Here is a 17,905-nt window from a genome sequence, read left to right as displayed (position 1 = left end):
GCACTTCGCGAAATTTTAGAGCGTTTTCAACGGTGATAGCAAACGAAAATACGATATAGCACGGATCGCTTTATGTATCGTCACCGGTATCCCGATAAAAACTGAAATAATGTACAGATTATTACAATTTTCTTGGAAAGATTGTTTTAATTCCTCCGATTCAAGAATTATGTCGAATATTCCTCCTGGATTCTACAAGAATTCATCTAACAAATTTGCTATAATTTCTCCTGAACTTCCTCTGATGATTTCTACAGGACTTTGACCAGAAATTTTTGCAATATTTTTTTCTAAAATTCCTCTATTTATTTCTCTAAGGATTCCGTCAATAGCTCCTTTTATGTTTATCAAATGACTTTGGCATAAAATTCTTCCATAAATTTGTCGACAGATTTGGCAATAAACTTTTCCATAAATGACTCCAAAAATCTTCAGAAATTTCTCCGAGAGCTCTTTGACGGAATCTTTCATGGATTTTCAAAGACTCCTCTAGAAATTCCTCCAAAATCCTGCATAGAATCCATTCAAGGGTGTCTTCAGAATTTCATGTGATAATTAGTCCTGAAATTCATCTTAAGATTTCTCTGAAAATTTCTTTAAGGATTTCTCCAGGAGTTTTTCAAAATATTCTGCAAAGAATCCTAATAATTGTTCAGAAGAATCAACTTCGGAATTTCTAAGAAAATTGCGCCAGTAGTTCTCTGGCAGACTTCTCCAGGGATTTATCGAAAGGTTTCTCCAGAACTTCCAAGTGCTTATCCGAAAATTATTCAAGGAATTCTTAAAAGGAGTCGTTCAGGAATTTCCTTTTTAACTGAATACAAAAATGGAACAACACAAAGAGACAGGTCATAATTGTCGAATTGTTGCTGCGATTTCAAAACTTGTTACTGTTGTGCTATTGCTGATAAGTTGATCAATAGTACAACAATAACTAAACTTGTACTTCTACAAAACATGTTATTTAAATGTAATTTAGTTAATGTATATCAATAGCTTGATTATAACAAAATGAGATTGTCCAACAAAATTGGTTATGGAAAAACTATGCTTTGATAATTTAATAATAACAAAACAAGATATAATAACAGGTTATGTGATTTCGTAGTAATTAACTTGCTATTCTCCTCTGCTCGGGTTGTTTAGATGTTTAACCTGTCAAGAGCTCGTAGTCATCATCAATAAAAGTTAATTATAATGTCGTCATGCGGTGATTAAACCTAGAAAATTTCAGGGTTTGAAACTACGCATGCATTCGGGAAGGAAAGGATACCCTTATAATGAAAATTTTGTCGTGAAAGTCCAAAATGGAGATCCACAATTTAATTTTGGATAGTTGGATTTACGTTCTTTTCAGAATAATTACAAGGTCTTCAGAACAGCTTAGCGGCATGCAGGTTTGCTGCGGACCTTTTTGATCCGGACTGTTTCATCAGTTCTGCCGCTGAACTCAAATAAGTTTGTTATGCTCGGTTTCATCAATGGGGTTATATATCCCTTTCGTGACGGAGCGCAAAAATTGAAATCTCCATACAAATGGCTCAACTTTAGCTCTCCAGAACTCTTAGATTTCCCAACATAACATCAATTATTTTACCTCATTTGAAAATCTACTCTTTATCTTTCAATTTCTTGCTTTGACGACCTAGACATATCGTAAATAAAAATAATGCGACAGACAAAACTTTTTCATGTTTAACGGTTTTTGACCACTTTTTGTTTACCTTGTTGTGATTAATTTCACAGTCAATGTAAACAAAAGTTTGTTTACATATAAACGAGTATAAGTAATGGCTGAATTATTGAAATAGTTTACATCACATAGAACAAAGTCTAAACAGATGAAAAAATATGCAAAACTGCTACCGCTCAACAGCACAATTGAGCTGGCTCGTCACGAAAGGGATATGGACAATCCAGGCCCAAAGGATTGAGTTGAAATTTATGAAAATAAGTTCAATCAAAGCCCGCCTGACAGGTCTTTACATGTGTCCCAGTTTGCCGAAATTTTCTAAAATAAATAAAAGTGTTGCTTTGCAATTTCCGCAAACAAATGAAGCCTTGGTCAAGCTCTCTCATTTCATTCAATAAGATTTCTTCAATTATTGCAAACGATTTGGAATTTTTGACTGAATTGATGAAATTCAGCAGCTTGTTTTACCTGTATATCTGAGTTTCTTCTTATTTTTGAAACTTCTATGATAAAATCAACATGATTTTTGAAATCTTACAAATATTTAAACTGTCTTTGAGAAATTAATTAAAAAAAAATAGTTTTCCAAATATTAAATTCAGAAAACATGATATTAGAGAAGCGTTTCACGATTTTGTCTTGTACACTGTAAAGTGAAAGTTGCCTAAATTGAAAAAAAAAATGTTAAAAACTTTGGTGCGCCGCGACATTTTTGGAAATGTCAAAGGGCGCCGCGATAGCAAAAAGTCTGGGAACCTCTGCATTAAATAGTTAAAATAACCGATTGTTGCGGCCACTGGGTCATTTGTTTGCCAGGAACTGCTGTGCAGCAATGTAATTGATGTTCCCCCGGTGGAATTTGCCTGGAAACAGTTGATTTGGGCATTTATATTTGAGTTTTTCTGAAGGGGGTCCACTATAGGCGCAGGGTCCACTACTGGCACACAACCCCTACATTCCAGGTAGTTAAAAACGAGTGTGTTTAGTAAAGTGGTTCCAAAAACAAAAATTAAATAGCTATTTGACATACAAGAAGCCCAAAAGGAAACTCGCGAAAATAATCAATGTAACGAAGAACGACATACAGTTTATCCTTGAAAAAGACGAAATACACATGGACGAAACGTCGGGCAATACAAACAATTGAATTTCCCTGGACTGACAAAGCAAATCACGAGCGAGTTTGTGATAATAAGTTTAAGACACAATCAATGTGTGATAATTAGATATTCTAAAACAAATTATTGCTTCATCGACGCCTATGCTCAAAGTACCGTAAACTGGGGTCCAATTGATCAGCGGGGTGAAATTGATCATTCGGGTACTACATTTTAATTCCATAATAGGAACTTCTAAGCGTCGTACTGATCATAAACGTTTTACTTCCTCTAGTTCATAGATGCCTAAAGATGAGTGTGGACTTCAATTTTTTTTAGAAAAAAGTTAGTTTTACATTATTTTTTATGAATTTGCAATGTATTTCTCACATAGCTGAAATCATTGCTACTAAACAATCGATTGCCAATAGGACTCCACGCAAATTTTATGCTTTAACATTTTTGTGGATCCTTGGTTGGGAAGTTATGTAGCAGTTCTGAACATGAATAATTTCAAAAAATGTTTATTTTATGATATAATAGTCATTTATTGTGATAGAAAATACTTATTTCAATGGTTATTGCCAACCTTTTAGCGTTCAGTTAGAAAATTCAATATTTAATTTTACATTTTAAGTGTCAAATTATCTAGTTGTAAGAGTTTCAACGCGTTGTTCGGGTTTAGAAGAGCAAAATTAATTGTGTGCTGATTACAATTTTTAATTTTTGGAATTATTCAACTTAAAGTTTAAATTTGTTGATAGAAATTCTATCACATGGTTCCATGGAGATCCACGGTGTGGCGCCCCTCGGGCGATACGCACCTACCATCGCATCACCTTGGTTCGTCGTCCGTCGGTACAATTGACGTTCAATTGTCTGAGAAGGCAGCTGACATGATCGTTAGCTTTGACAGAGAAGAGAAACAACAGAAATGCTGATTCATGTTGATGTGCAGTGAAAAATAGGAAACTGGAAAAGTAGATTTTGTTACTATTATAATTATTAATATCTATCAGTGCTTAATATTAGCAAGGAGTGATATTGCTATTACTTTGATTGCCGGTTTGCAATCGTGTTGCCCAATTCATTATTTTATTATTTGGGAATTCCATAGTTTGTGGAGACACAACCCAAGTAACCAAAATTTCCGCTTCCCATGACAAAATGCACTTTCAAGTTCCGCGAAGTTCAGATAAAGTTCCAAATGGAACTTCCTGGCTGCTCAAGAGGCTAACGATGAGCCTTGCTGGAACTTCATTGTTAGCCTCTTAAGCGGTCAGAAAGTTCCATTCGGAACTTTATCTGAACTTCGCGGAACTTTAAAGCTGCTTAAGATGGGGGGGGGGGGGTATCATGTATCAGGTATCAGATATACGGCTCAGGCGGCACGTTCTCCACCGAACGGGAGATTTGTGCCTCGCACTTCATAGCCAATCATCACTTACCCGAAAGGAAAACTAGAAGTAGGGAAGGGAGAAGGATTTTGGAGGAAAGGAAACATAGAAGAGGGTAAGAGAAGATTTATTTCATACAAACACCCCTAGTGGGATACTAATATGAATAATTATCTCCTGCACCCCCGAAAGGATACTGGAAATAAATAAGCCTGGCATTCGATTTAAATAGGTCGAATCTTCATGGGAATCACAGAACAAACGAAATATTCAAATCAAACGCCAGAAGTACAACTACATCTCAACATCTGCTATGGAATCGAGCATCCTAAAACTGGACGATTGTTCCTGAAGACGTTGAGTAAAATAGAAGAAATGAACACATGAGCTCATTTCTTTGATGAAAAGCGAGCGAAAATCTTTTGGAAGCCGTAGTTTACCGCAAAATTTTGCTGCTTCAGAAGATTGAGAGAATCATCACTGACGCTACAGAATAGCAGTCGGTGACCCTTCTCAATTGGATTGCTTTTGTTAACCCTCCAGGAGTTCACCTGCAAAGTAGGATTTTGAAAATTCAATCTATTCAGAATGCCATTCTGAGTTAAATCTTCATTCGCATTGCAAGGTATGTTCAGGCAAATGCTGTTCTGATGAAGATTAAAAGATTCTATAACGAACTTGAAATTATCCTTCGCTGTCTCGTTGATTACCATCAGTTTTTGCCTCAACCAGTCATGGCTTTCCTGGTTTTCAGGTGAAAACCAGATCTTGCCAAATCTGAGTCCGAAGCCAAAGAATGATGGAATGAACGAATCTGGCGACATCTGATAAAGAAGAACATTCAAGTCCCTTAACAACTCATCCTTCAATGCGTTATCAAATAAACCTTTGATTAACTTTATTTGAAAACGCAATGAAGCACGAGGATCACTCACCTCTCCTTCCAAGGTAAGTTTTTTACCAGATGAAGCCACCTTTCGGTTGTGCTTCTTTCTCTGATTCTTAGAGTAATTTTTACCCCTAACGTTAAATCCTGTACTGTCACCATTAGCAAAAGTTGACGGCTTTACGTTTACTGGTTCATTTCCAGCATACTGCGTATCTCCAAGTGCACGTCCAGTAAATGCGCTTGAAAAACCTTCAGTTTGCAGTCCTGAACCAGCGACAGTATTACCTACTTGCTCAGCCATTATGACGATGCGGTTTATCGAGAACGACCCGTAGTCGGAGGCGACAAAAAGGAAAAGAATGATAATCTGAAATCAAAGTACCCTTCAAATCCCAAGTCAGATTGTTTGCTCACTAATACAAATAAATTGCAAAGAGAGTTTGAAAACTTAGATGTAAGTTAAGAGCGTCAAATACAAATCATTTATTCAATGCGGTTTACATGGAACCCCCAATACACCAAGTGTACCCAAGCAACCAAAAGTTCGGATTCCACTTGAAGAACGAACTCAGAAGTTCCAGTTCGGTTCAATTCCAGGTTTCGTTGAACTTAATTCTCCAAAAAGTTACTCTTGTATTGTTTATGAACTTGGAAGTACATGTACAAGCTTTTGACTTCTCTTCAAAACGTCATTAAAGTCGAAAAAAGGTTCAAAAAGAACTTATGTTGAACTTTAAAACAGAGTTTAATCAAATATTAACCGAACTCATGTTGAACTTTTGCGTGCCTTTATAATTCAAATATAGTTCATTTGAACATATTCCAACAACTTGAAATCATCCGTTCCGAACTTGTTTCGAACTTGTTTTGAACTTACTACTGAAAGTTCGGATAAATATTAACCGTACCAAAAGTGAACTTCACTTGAACTTCGGCGACAGCGGGGCTGGGGAGAAGTTCTCATTCAATTAAATCACTCGGAAATCGAGCCCAGCAGCCACAGCTTGTGTTAATTTCACAAGTACACTTTGTTCCACTATAATATTTGAACGTACTTACTTGTAATCAACGCAAAGGATCCGTATTGTGTGGCTCAAAGGCTGCCCCCGCAGCGGAAAACTGTTCCCCCCAGGATGCCGCCGGGGGTTTTTCGGCTGCGCACAAAAATTTTCCAGCTTTGCTGGATGTTTTCACACCCGTCTCACTTGTCACTGCAGCGCACCGGTAATCGACGCAATCGTATTCACTGAAAACCAAGCTGAAAACTTATAATCTTTTCTTGAAGTCGATACACTGGCTTTAATTTATTGCTTTGCACTGCGAACCACATCAAACTGAAAATGTCAAACTGCGTAAGTTCACAAGAAGTTCCACGTGAACTTCTTTCGAACTTTCGACTTCAAAAACTATTCCAAGTTCAGGGAAAGTTCACACGCGAACCTGATTGAGCTCTACTATATGATATCAGCACATTGAGTAAAATCCCACAGTGCATAACAACACATACATGGAGTAGTGGTTAGGCACCGACTTTCAACGAGGAGATCCCGAGTTCAAATCTCAGTAAATAAAAAACATCAAACATTATTTCAAGGTATTAGTCAATTTGGATTCCACTTGAACTAATGGTTCTTAATAATAAATTACTTTTGAGGACTAAACATTTTTTTTTTCATTTTTTCGAAGTTTATTTTTAAGCTGAATAGCGTTCCTTTCAGCGACACAAGTGTACTTTTTGTGAACTGAAGTTCGGTTAATTACTTAAAAAGTGAGCTGAATAGAATGCTATTCATATACCTTCGAATAGCTGATTAAGCCCAAACATGCTATTTTATCCGAACTTTTGGTTGCTTGGGTATGCATCTGAAAGATTCTAACGTATACTAACATTTTTCAAACAAAGTGCGTTTCACGCTTCGATACATACACAAATAGGTGTTATAATCAATACAAACATAGAAAAGCTTATACCATAAGATTCCGCGTTTCCCAAAACCCAGATTTTGCGGTTCACTAGTTTAACAATAGCACACTAAATCTAATTAAGATAAAGCGAGCTACTGTTTGATTAGGGTACCGCAAACATAAGTTTGGGAAACACTGTTCTTCAAAATGTCCATTGCATACGTTTATAAAAAGCACACGCAATTTCGTCTTGATAGTATTTTACACTTATCACCAGTACACATTTCGGATAGCGAGCTAACTTTTGCATAGTCGTACAGAATACGTCGAAAAATTCTCTCACTATGAGCATACTGACTCAAGCTAATTGAAGAGGAGATACTCCACAGAATGAAACGAGAGCGCCACAGAACTTGCAGTAATCTAGTACTTCACGATATCGTTTTGCTCTTATAACTAATACAAGAACTGCAACTGTAAGTAAATATTGAAAAACAACAGCATTCCTATTATAAATTTTTCAATAATTTACGCAGTATAAATGCGTGATCAGGTACCTATGCACAAGAATGTTTCCAGAGGAACAACAGCGGTGCTGTCGTGGCGTCGGTCTACTGGGTTGGATCTGAGCCCGCGGTTGGAAAGGGGTCCCCGGCAAGGGTCGGGGTAGGTGAGATCCTGCTGTCTGCAACCTACGGGTGCATCTGATAGGGCCTGAAGGGTAGTGATACCCTTCCTTTGCGGGCAGGTCAGATCGGGTTGCACGTGGGCATCAGTTCTTGATGTCCGCTCAGCAGTAGGGCGCGGGCGGGGTTGACCCTGCCCGCCTTCCGAGGACAAAGGGAGTGGCGAGGACCACTCGGGAAACTGGCTAAGCGCCAGCATGCTATCGTGATGGACTCTCCAGAGCGAGTCATCGATGTTCGTTGCTGCTAGGCTACGGCAGCTAACCTTGAGGGTGCGATATGCACTAGCCCCTCTCTGAAGCAATACCTTCTTGGTGGTTCCGGAGAGACGTAGGGTTTGGCGACCATAGGAATGTGTTTTAGTGGGTCGAGGAAAGAGTAGTCCTGGCTTCTACCGGCACTGTAGAAGACGGCCTCATCCCCACACTACCCTAACCTTCCTGTTAGGGTGTCTGATGAGCAGATTTATCCCCCTATAGTTTAGAAGGAAAAAAAAAAAGAGGAACAACATGCAACAAACATAGCCGAACTATTCGTCTAATTACCTACCGCTGGGTGGAAACAGATCGCAGAATTCTCAGATTCTCATGAAGAGACTTTCTGAGTTAATACTCACCACACCACAAAAGGAGATGAGAAACACATACACAATAGCACTTACATACATATCATACACGTGTGTAGAAAATCTAACATCAAGTTGATGGCAGACATGTCTGTTGAATTAGAAATAGATATCACAATATTTCTAAACACTATTTACGGAATGAGGCATTGAACTTCACTTCCCCCGTAAAGATTGTGACACAATATCACTAAATCAGTCGCCCAGGCACTGTTAAAAAGCGATAGCACATTAATTTACATAATATTAAATGCACCATCGCACTAAACCATGATTTTTATTACTTTTTCATTTTGGTTAAATTCATTGCTGCTATCTAATTTTAAACTGTGTGAATTTAGCTGTCAAATTTTAATTTACTGGTCACTTGGAACATCGCGCTGCTGCTATGCACAACAAGCGATCTTTTTGTACGTGTTGTGTTAGACAGAACAGCGTAGACAAGTTTAAACAGTAAAAGTTCTGCCCCCACAAAAACGCGCTCCTGTAGTAGTTTTTTAAAGTTTACATTTGGAAAATATACTCTCACTTTTCAAAACAGTATCAACTTTTTAGGTCAATTGAGCTCGGAATTGGCCCACTCTGCGAGATGACACATGAGTCTGGAAATCCTTCTCCTATATTAAATTCCATCTTCGTACTATTAGGGATGTTGGTAGATTTTTCAAAATCTATAAACTGCCAATAAGGCTTGCAACGTTCCTGAATTGTAATATCGTAAAGGTAGGCCTAACCTAGGAATGAAGATATTGAAAATCATTTAGTGCCCTCCCCTTATTCAATCTCACTTTAGCTAACTATACTCCCTCTACGAGAAAAAAAAACAACTCGGGGGCGTTGCTATTTCTCGGTGCAGTGATGCATGAATAAGGAGAAAGGATATAATAATAAAATCATAAAACAGAAACGAACTATGAATGCCAATGCTTCGCATATTCTTTCCCTCCGGCTATGCAATTGGTCTACTAGGAGACTAAAAGAGGAAGTCAACAAAGGCCCATAGTGCTGAGGCTGCTCCTGCACAAAATTATAGACTCCAGAGTCCGGACTGAGAATATGCTTCCGGCGGCGGCGCCATCAACCCCTGTCGACCCGTGTCCTCGAGCCTCATGAAGTGCAGCCTCCGTGTGCACTCAGGCAACCATAATTCGGCTCATTGTGTTCCCTCCCGGCAGTGTGGATGTGGAGGTCAAAGGGGGCATGCCTATACGGGAGTTGGCAGCAGCCATTTAGAACCCAACGTGCTGGGTATAGTGTTTGCTGGGGAACGAACAGTCACTAGGGGATCGCAACGAACACCAACAAGTTGTTTGCAGGCGGCGAATTTAATTACTGTATGTTGAATAAAATTCCAGGCGAAATCAATTATGGCTGGGTCTGTGCACACTATGGCGAACAGTAGGTACAGGAGCAAGTCCTGGTCCCGCCATGGAGCGACGACGACGGTGGCAAGCTTGCCATTTCTAGTGGAGCAGAATGTAAAAGCTGAAATATTTTCATGGTAAGCACTGTCTCGGGCTGCTGGTTTTTGTGCGCCGCCGAGAACAGTGTGCAAGGAGACGAACTGAACCGCTGCTGGTGGCTCCCGAGGGTGTTTTACCATTCATTTGCCCCATGATGTGGTTCATTAGTTTCTGTGATTGTGTTCGATGCAACTAAACTGAGGATGGTAGCAAATTAAATGTGGTTTAGTTTTTTTATCCAAAAAATTGAAACAGATTTTAAGTAAAAGTTGCTATATTTTTCCAATCCTACTTCGTAAATTAATATTGATATTTTTTACATAAGAATGGCCCAAGCGGACATTAGCGTTATTCACAGCCACAACACTCGGATCGTAGCTGATAAGCAGTCCTCCATCCTCGGCCACGTATCACTTTTACCAGATCGTTCTGCATCTGATCCGACCATCGTGCTCTCTGCGATCACTTGCGAACACCAGCTTTGCAGGGTTGTTGCTCGGCATTCTCACAGCATGCCCTGCTCATCGTATCCTGCCTGTTTTTGACACCTTCCGGATGCTAGGTTCGTCGTAGAGTGCAGTGAGCTCGTTGTTCATCCTCTGCCGCCACACACCTCCAGCATACCGCGAAGGATGGTCCTACCTGAGCAGGAACGAATAACTGACATATAACTAAAGCATACCAAAGTCAGGTATCATACCAAGAAATTGTATTGGTCGTTTAGTCTGGTATAACAAATAGCAGATTTTGATATTGTGTAGGTATTGAATTACCAACAAAAATAACTCAATGAGTTATTGGTTTGGTATTGAGGACTGCTTGAGGAATTATTGCATTATGGAAAAAATATAAAAATAGCCGAGTATTGTTGAGGTATTCCAACATTTTCATTATTCACATGGTATGCATGCATAGAATGCATAACAGTTATTATTTAAGTTGTTCAACCTCTCATACAGGGCTTCTTAATACCTCATTAAGGTTGTAGGCAGAGATGGCATGGATACACTGTTGAACAGCTCTGCGCACCCATCTTCAATAAAATGTGCGCCGCTCTGTTTTGCTACGAATGTGGACCGGCAACAAACACACATATCGCACAGCCGTAAAACTTCGCGTGAGAGTGCGAATGTGTAAGTTGCCACACCAGCTGCGTGAGACGTCGCAGAGCTCAAACTTATTCTGCATGAGCTTCGCTCATTTCTAGGAATGTGCTACACATCTGCGCTGGCTGAGCTGCAATTTGTAGGCTCTCGGCAGTACAGAGTAGCGCAGCGCTGCGATGTGAGCTGTGTGTTGGACTGTACTTTCTCTTGCTTTCCTGCGCTCACCGTCTTGCGCGATGCGACAACGATGCCGAGCGCGTGCAGTCAGACCACGCAGAAGATAGTTTTTTACATGTACTCTTTCTCATACAGGCTGTGTAAGTGATCAACCTGTCCATTTTGAGCTGAGCGTATCATAAAATTCTTCAAAGTTCAAGCTTTCACGAACTTTTTTAAGATTGTTTCTACGATGGTTAGAAAAATTACAATAAATCAGGGAAAATTGGATTGATTTTGAAACTCCATACTCCATTTTGTATGGGAGAAAAATTGATCAAAAACTTTAAACCTCATTAACTGGAAAGTGGGTTTTTGTCACTTACACCCCTTTGTTTATAACCCCTTCACTTGTAAACTGTGGCCTGATCACATCATCGAAAGACAGGTTACGCCATCCTCGGAATAGCAGGTTTGCTTTCCGTAAATTCCGGTATATTTTATTAAGTTTACTAAGAATTTGTGTTGTAGAGTTTCACTACCTGCGTTGCAATGCAGGCAGTCTCCACCGTCTGCTCGACCGATCCTTTTTGTTCGTTGACAAACAAGTAGAGTTGGCTTTTTTCATTGCTGCAGAGTTGCTTCATGTTTACGTTTAGTCGATTGCACACAGAAATACACTGAGCGCGACTAACTTGTCGGCGCCCGGATTGTTTTTCCTCGACCGGCGCACAGTGGAGCACCTAGTACTTCAAAACTGATCAAAATTATTTTGACGTATTTTCGCAACCCAAATACAACGTAAATTAGTAATGAAACGTATTTCATAGTTTCCAATGAATTTTATAACAATAAATTCACCTAACAGTGAGAAACAACCAATCTAATCGAATTCAACAAGATTTATTTTAAATAAATATACCACCATTCCATAGAAATTTGATATAGTGTGTCTCCGAACATCGTGATACTTGGTGGTTTTGCAGTTTATCGAAAATAATTAGTACCGTATTTTTTTTATTTCATCATTAGGGTGACCAATTTTATGATTGTAAAAATCAAGATTTTTAGAAACTAAAATTTTTCAAAAAATCACAGCTTTTGAACCAGTTGATCGATTTCAAACTTCTTTTTTTTATTGAAAGCTGTTGAATAGTTTTCAGCAAAAATACGTTCAGAGGGCCAAACAGTGTTTTTGGGCAAATAATATCATATAATAATATAATTATCACGATTTTTTTAATGTGTTGCAACTTTTGAAATCGGAAACATCCAGAAGGTTTTCTTTCTGCATTTGAAAGAGGAACAATAGTTTTATCATACACTAAAAGCAGATTTCCCGGAAACAGCCGGAAAATCAACTTATTTCATTTTGAATGTACGGTAAAGGATTCCATCAATTTTTTTTTCAATATTTTTATATATTGTATGTAAACTTAACGTCAATTTATTTGGGTTTCAAATTAACAGAATAACAACTTTAACCTTGTTTAACAAACTGCATCGTTGAATTGATTGACTATCAATTTTATTCACTTTGTACGGTCAAAACTTGCACGCGCTGTGAGTTATATCAAAGAAAACGGCTAACATTCAGCTTCACTAAACCTCTTCTGATAAGCGTAAGCAAAACAATTGGACACTGATTAGCTGTCAAACGATTACACGATAACTACACTTGACAAAACACAACGGAAAACCCAATTGATTCATTTTGAGTTTTTCCACTTATGATCAGGTTTTGATATGATTTACGCATATGTGCGGTGAGTCCGAACTAACACTTTTCATTGCTACGGCGAAGCATCACCAGCCAGAATGTCGTTTGTGCACTAACTCGAAACAGGCCGTCCTTATTTTTGCAAAAGTTGGAAAAGGTAAAAGTTCAATATTGCAAAACGATCGTTTTAGCTAAAAAACCATCATGCCAAAATTTAAAGTCTGTATCTCAAGGCTAAGTGGTTCTCCACGGGCCTAAAGTTCTCTAAATTTGTATGGGGTCAGAAAATTCATGAAATTTTTTCGTCAAAAATAAATACACTATTTTATTAAAACCGATGATTTTAGAACCCTAATGTGCCAAAAATGTTCTCAGACTTGCGATATCTCTTTTCGTTTCTGAGTTATTGACGAAAAACTACCTAAAAATGATCATTTTGACCATTTTTTGAGATCCCTGTGGAAACCTACCATATTTTGTTCGATAACTCAAAACCAAAAAGAGATATCACAATTCTTAGCACATTTTTGGTCCTTCAGGGTCCTTAATTCACCGATTTTAGAAGAATAGGGTATTTCTTTTCGTCGAAAAAATTCCATAATTTTTCTGACCCCATACAATATTTGTTAACTTTACGAACCGTGGGGGACCACTGAGCCTTGAGATACGGACTTCAAATTTTGGCATGATGGTTTTTTAGCTAAAACGATCGTTTTGCAATATTGAACTTTTACAATTCCAACTTTTGCAAGAATAGGGACGACCTAATGAGCAAGCGTCGCTTTATTCTGGATCCTAGTACGGAACTTAAACGAAATGTCAAATCAAATGGGGCTTGCTGTATTAACCCTTCAGCGCGCGCGCTGTTGTAAAAAGTAAAGCATTACCAAAAAACCTCGCTTTTTGTATACAGCGCAAGCGCGGTGCAGTTTTTAAAAGACACGGACAACGTCTTCAGCTTTCGGCTGTACAGACTGTTTTAAACTTAACATTATACAACGGACAACGGAGCATGCACCAGTGGAAACGGGGAAGAAACTGTTCTCACGAAAAGTTTCAACGCCCGAAGCGGGAATCGAACCCTCACCCCATAGCATGGTGCGATTATAAGCTTGGTGACCCCAACCGCACGGCTACGAGGCTCCACGTTTTGGTTGCTTGATGGCGCGCGTCCTGGAAGGTTAAATCGCGTGACCATTCCGGTCACGGAAAAATAATGCACTGAATGAAAATTACTTGAGCGATTCCGTATGAAGTGTATACCTCGCATTATAAGATAAACTGTGCAATGACAGTCTCTCTATCAAAGTCACCCGCATTATCCAAGTTACCCCGTTTTACGGTACATGACGCGTAAATTCCTATTTTTTTTTAAGGATAAGAACCAGTAAAGATGTGGTAATGTAAAAATGTGAGGTTAGTTAAGAAAGCATATAAGTCTTTTTAAAGCCTCTATTCGCAATAATCGCGACACATAAATACGGCTGTAACTCTGCAAATAATACATTAAAATTGCCCAAATTTTGCCTAATAACATCTTAAAATGTGTTCATTTCACCTACAAAATTTCATGTGAATCGGTGCAGTACTTTTCGTTGTACCTATGAAAGAGTAGAATGTGCGCCATTGAATTTTGTACAGCCCCTAGTTTTGCTCGTCAGCGCTGTAACTTTTGAATTTGGCGAAGGAAATGGCTGAAATTTTGAACATAAACCGCTCAATCTACATTTGTTGCATAGGCAAAATTTCAAAAAAACTCGATGCACTCTCAACAGTTTTATAGTCGAAACATGGATTGGGACTGAACGTGATTTTAGCCCCTCAAACAGCAATTTAGTTAGCACCCTTTATTGTTTCGATTGTACTATTAAAAGTACTAGACCAATAATCATAAAATTTTGCATGCACAATATACACATAATCAACTACCTTTTGTGAAAATTTCATGAAAATTGGCAGAGAAATTCAAAAGTTATGATTAGGCAAACATCGCACATGAAAATCACGAAAAAATATCACTACAAATACCAGTAGCTTTCAAACTAATTGATCAAAGTTGATGAAATTTTGCAAGAAAGTGTCTCTATAAGTATCATAACTACTAACTAAATTTCATAATTATCATCACATCATCACAGTGGAAAGGAATGCATTGATTTTTTTTTAGAAATTTAGCACAAATAATAAACATACACCAACAAGTTTCAGTCAATTATTTGGCCAATTTTACTGATTCATTACAGATCTACAGCCGTACTTCTGTGTCCCGATTATTGCTGTATCCGCGGCTTTATCTGACTAAATAGAGAGAAAAGCTGCAATAGATTGGACTAAATCACATTTTTAGCCTGCCGTGTAGAAACAATTTCGCTATCGAAGACTGCCCAGTGTGTCTGTAATGTCGGATGAAAACGGTTCACCTAATAAGGTACTCCTCCGTCATCTCGTTACTATAAAGCTCATTCGACGCTCTGCGTTTGATGCTTCCAGTAAGAACTTTGAATAGCACTCAGTTTAGCGCTGAATGGTTGAACGCTTCCCAGCTACCCTACGTCTACTTTTTCTGGGGTTGGGCAGCGTCGGTATTGACATCCGTGCCCTGAATATGAAACACAACCGAGAGTGGGGTGCCCCTGGACGAACCTTTACCTACACGAAGTGCCATAATGGAGTTTGTCGATCGCTATTATACGACTTGTTACTTACTTCCGAATGGGTATTATTTCCCTTCTGCATGACCCCATCACTATATACCTAGTGGATAAGCTCTCGCCGCTAGGAATCCCCTCTTTTCCAATATCTTGGCAGCTTGCCACCGAGGAGCGAAGCTCTAAAGATATCCTTTTTATTTCGTTCGGTTCTTCACCGCATTGCATCTGCTTTCCCATAACCGCCCGGAACCGTGCAAAAGAAGGGGGTCCAACAGGATAATAACATACTGGAAGCTGCTAGAGAAATTTGCTGACACTTGCTGGTTGGAAGTGCTTTCCCTGTAATTTAGGGTTGATTGCGTGTTCGACCAGTTAGTAGTTCAGCAGCACACACGCTCTGGTAGACTGGGGTTGATGTAGAAAAGCGTAAATTTTACGATATTGCCTTTGGGGTGTCGGAAGAGTAAACGAACAGAATTTGGTTATTGGGACTCGATTTGTGAGTATGGCTAGGCCAAGTGGTCTTGTCGTAAACGTAAAGCGACAAGTGTTGGGTCAATGATTCGGTTGACGGAAATATGTTTATTCAAAAAATTAATCTGACGTTCGAGAAAACATCAGCTTTTTGGACAACTCAACTTTGTTCTTACTTGAAAAACATGAAATAAGAAGACAAAGAATGTTGATAATTGGAATGTTGAGATTTGTGAAAATAATCACGAACCAACGACTCCGTATCCGCAAGATCACCACAAAACAATTCTACTGAATAAAAATCCAAACTGACTCCGCCCACGCCGTGAGCACTCCTGTTTTCACAATTCAGACTCTCTTTCGGCTTAGATGCCAAGCTGTCAGTCAGCCAGTTTGGCTTTCTATTCTGCAGAATCATTATCTGTTCTAGGGTATCGCGCCATGATTTGAACTAAAATATAGATTTTCCCTTAAAAGGGACATGTCAATATTTTTTAATTATCCTTATGTTATAGCTGACTGAAAATGCAATCTAGTGCACAGTGGGTTGTTCTGGAGAAAAATAGGTTACAAAATAAAAAAAAAATGTTATAAAAAATTGCGATTTTCAAAAAAAGCTATTAAGAAAAGTCAAAAAAGTTTGTCGCCCTGATTTTATGAAAGTACATCAAATTTGCAAGCAAAAAGTACTTCGGTAACATTTTTCTAAGATGCACCGTTTAGAAGATATTACTAATTTAATATTGATTTTTTTGATAACTTAACAAGTTTTAGCCCTTTTCGGATGTACTCCGTGTTTCTCGAGTTTCAAAAGTATTTTTTTCGGAAAGATTGGAAAATTTTGAGTTAAAATGACACTTAAAGATTTGGCAAGTTACAAAATCCCACTATCAGGAACAATGATTTCTTCAAGTGATTTTTGGTGCGTTCTGCTGAAAACGTGCTAACAAGTTGTCGAATGCTCAGCGGTTGAAGACACAATTTTATTTCCAGTTCTTCACTTCCCACACAGATACTTCCTTCACACAGTCCAGTTATAGTCCAGTTGAGGTTAACTTATTCACCACTTTATTTCTTCTAATAAACACACTAAAGCATTGTCCAGTTAGAATCCGGACGCAAAGGATAATTTATTGTGACGCTCTCAATGATCATAATCATATTTTTTTCACAGCAGTCTGATCATAAACAAGTCCTCTATTGACGGTGAAAATTTCATCGATTTTCTTGCTACGAGTGAAAAGTTATTTCAGATTGAAGACAAGTGAAGCAAAAAATCTTGCACAAACACGCTGAAAATTAAGCGTGGTCAGGTACGACAGTCGCGAAAAATGTTAATGTCTCCATAACCATTATGTGTGATGTGCACAGATGTTGTTAACCATGTCATGAGGAAGTGCTCAAGGAAGATTGAAGTTTATGTTCATGGATAAATCTGCTTGGAATTCCAAGATTTGCCAGGAAGTTCGAGCTCTGGACATCGTTTTCTCACATCACGATTTTGACACCAAATGTGTACAAAGATGATAACCTCAAGAATCGCGTGCTGCTTTTCAAAAATGCACACAAGGGATCTGTAGAGGTTTGAGCTAATTTGGTGAGCTATCACGACAGCCTGAGATGTGTAGTGGTGTCATCACTGTTGGATAGTGTTTATTAACGAAAAAAAACACTCAAATTTCGCTTCTTTGGAATTCACTGAATAGCCCATAATTTCGCAAGTAGAGAAATATTTGGCAAAGTTTCTTTGGAATCCTAATTAGATTGGTAGAGGGTCTCAGGACACTACAGAGATGACCTGATTGTTAAACAAATCCGCCGAAGGGGTTGATGTTAAAATTTACTACCATTGTGCAGATTTTTAAGGAAGTTATCACGGAAAAAATGAGAAAATGTATTAAAAATTAAATTAAATAAATTTAATGATATTTTTCCATGAAACTACAGTAAATTATCTTTGTTTTGAGGGCTTCACCTTTTCTGTATGTTATTCCACCTCTGAGATATAAGTGATTATCTGCGTCCGGATTCTAACTGGACAAT

Source organism: Aedes albopictus, chromosome 2, assembly GCF_035046485.1.
Source record: "Aedes albopictus strain Foshan chromosome 2, AalbF5, whole genome shotgun sequence".
Lineage (NCBI taxonomy): Eukaryota > Metazoa > Arthropoda > Insecta > Diptera > Culicidae > Aedes > Aedes albopictus.
The sequence above is the reverse complement of the archived record's forward strand: the minus strand, read 5'-3'. Positions refer to the sequence as shown.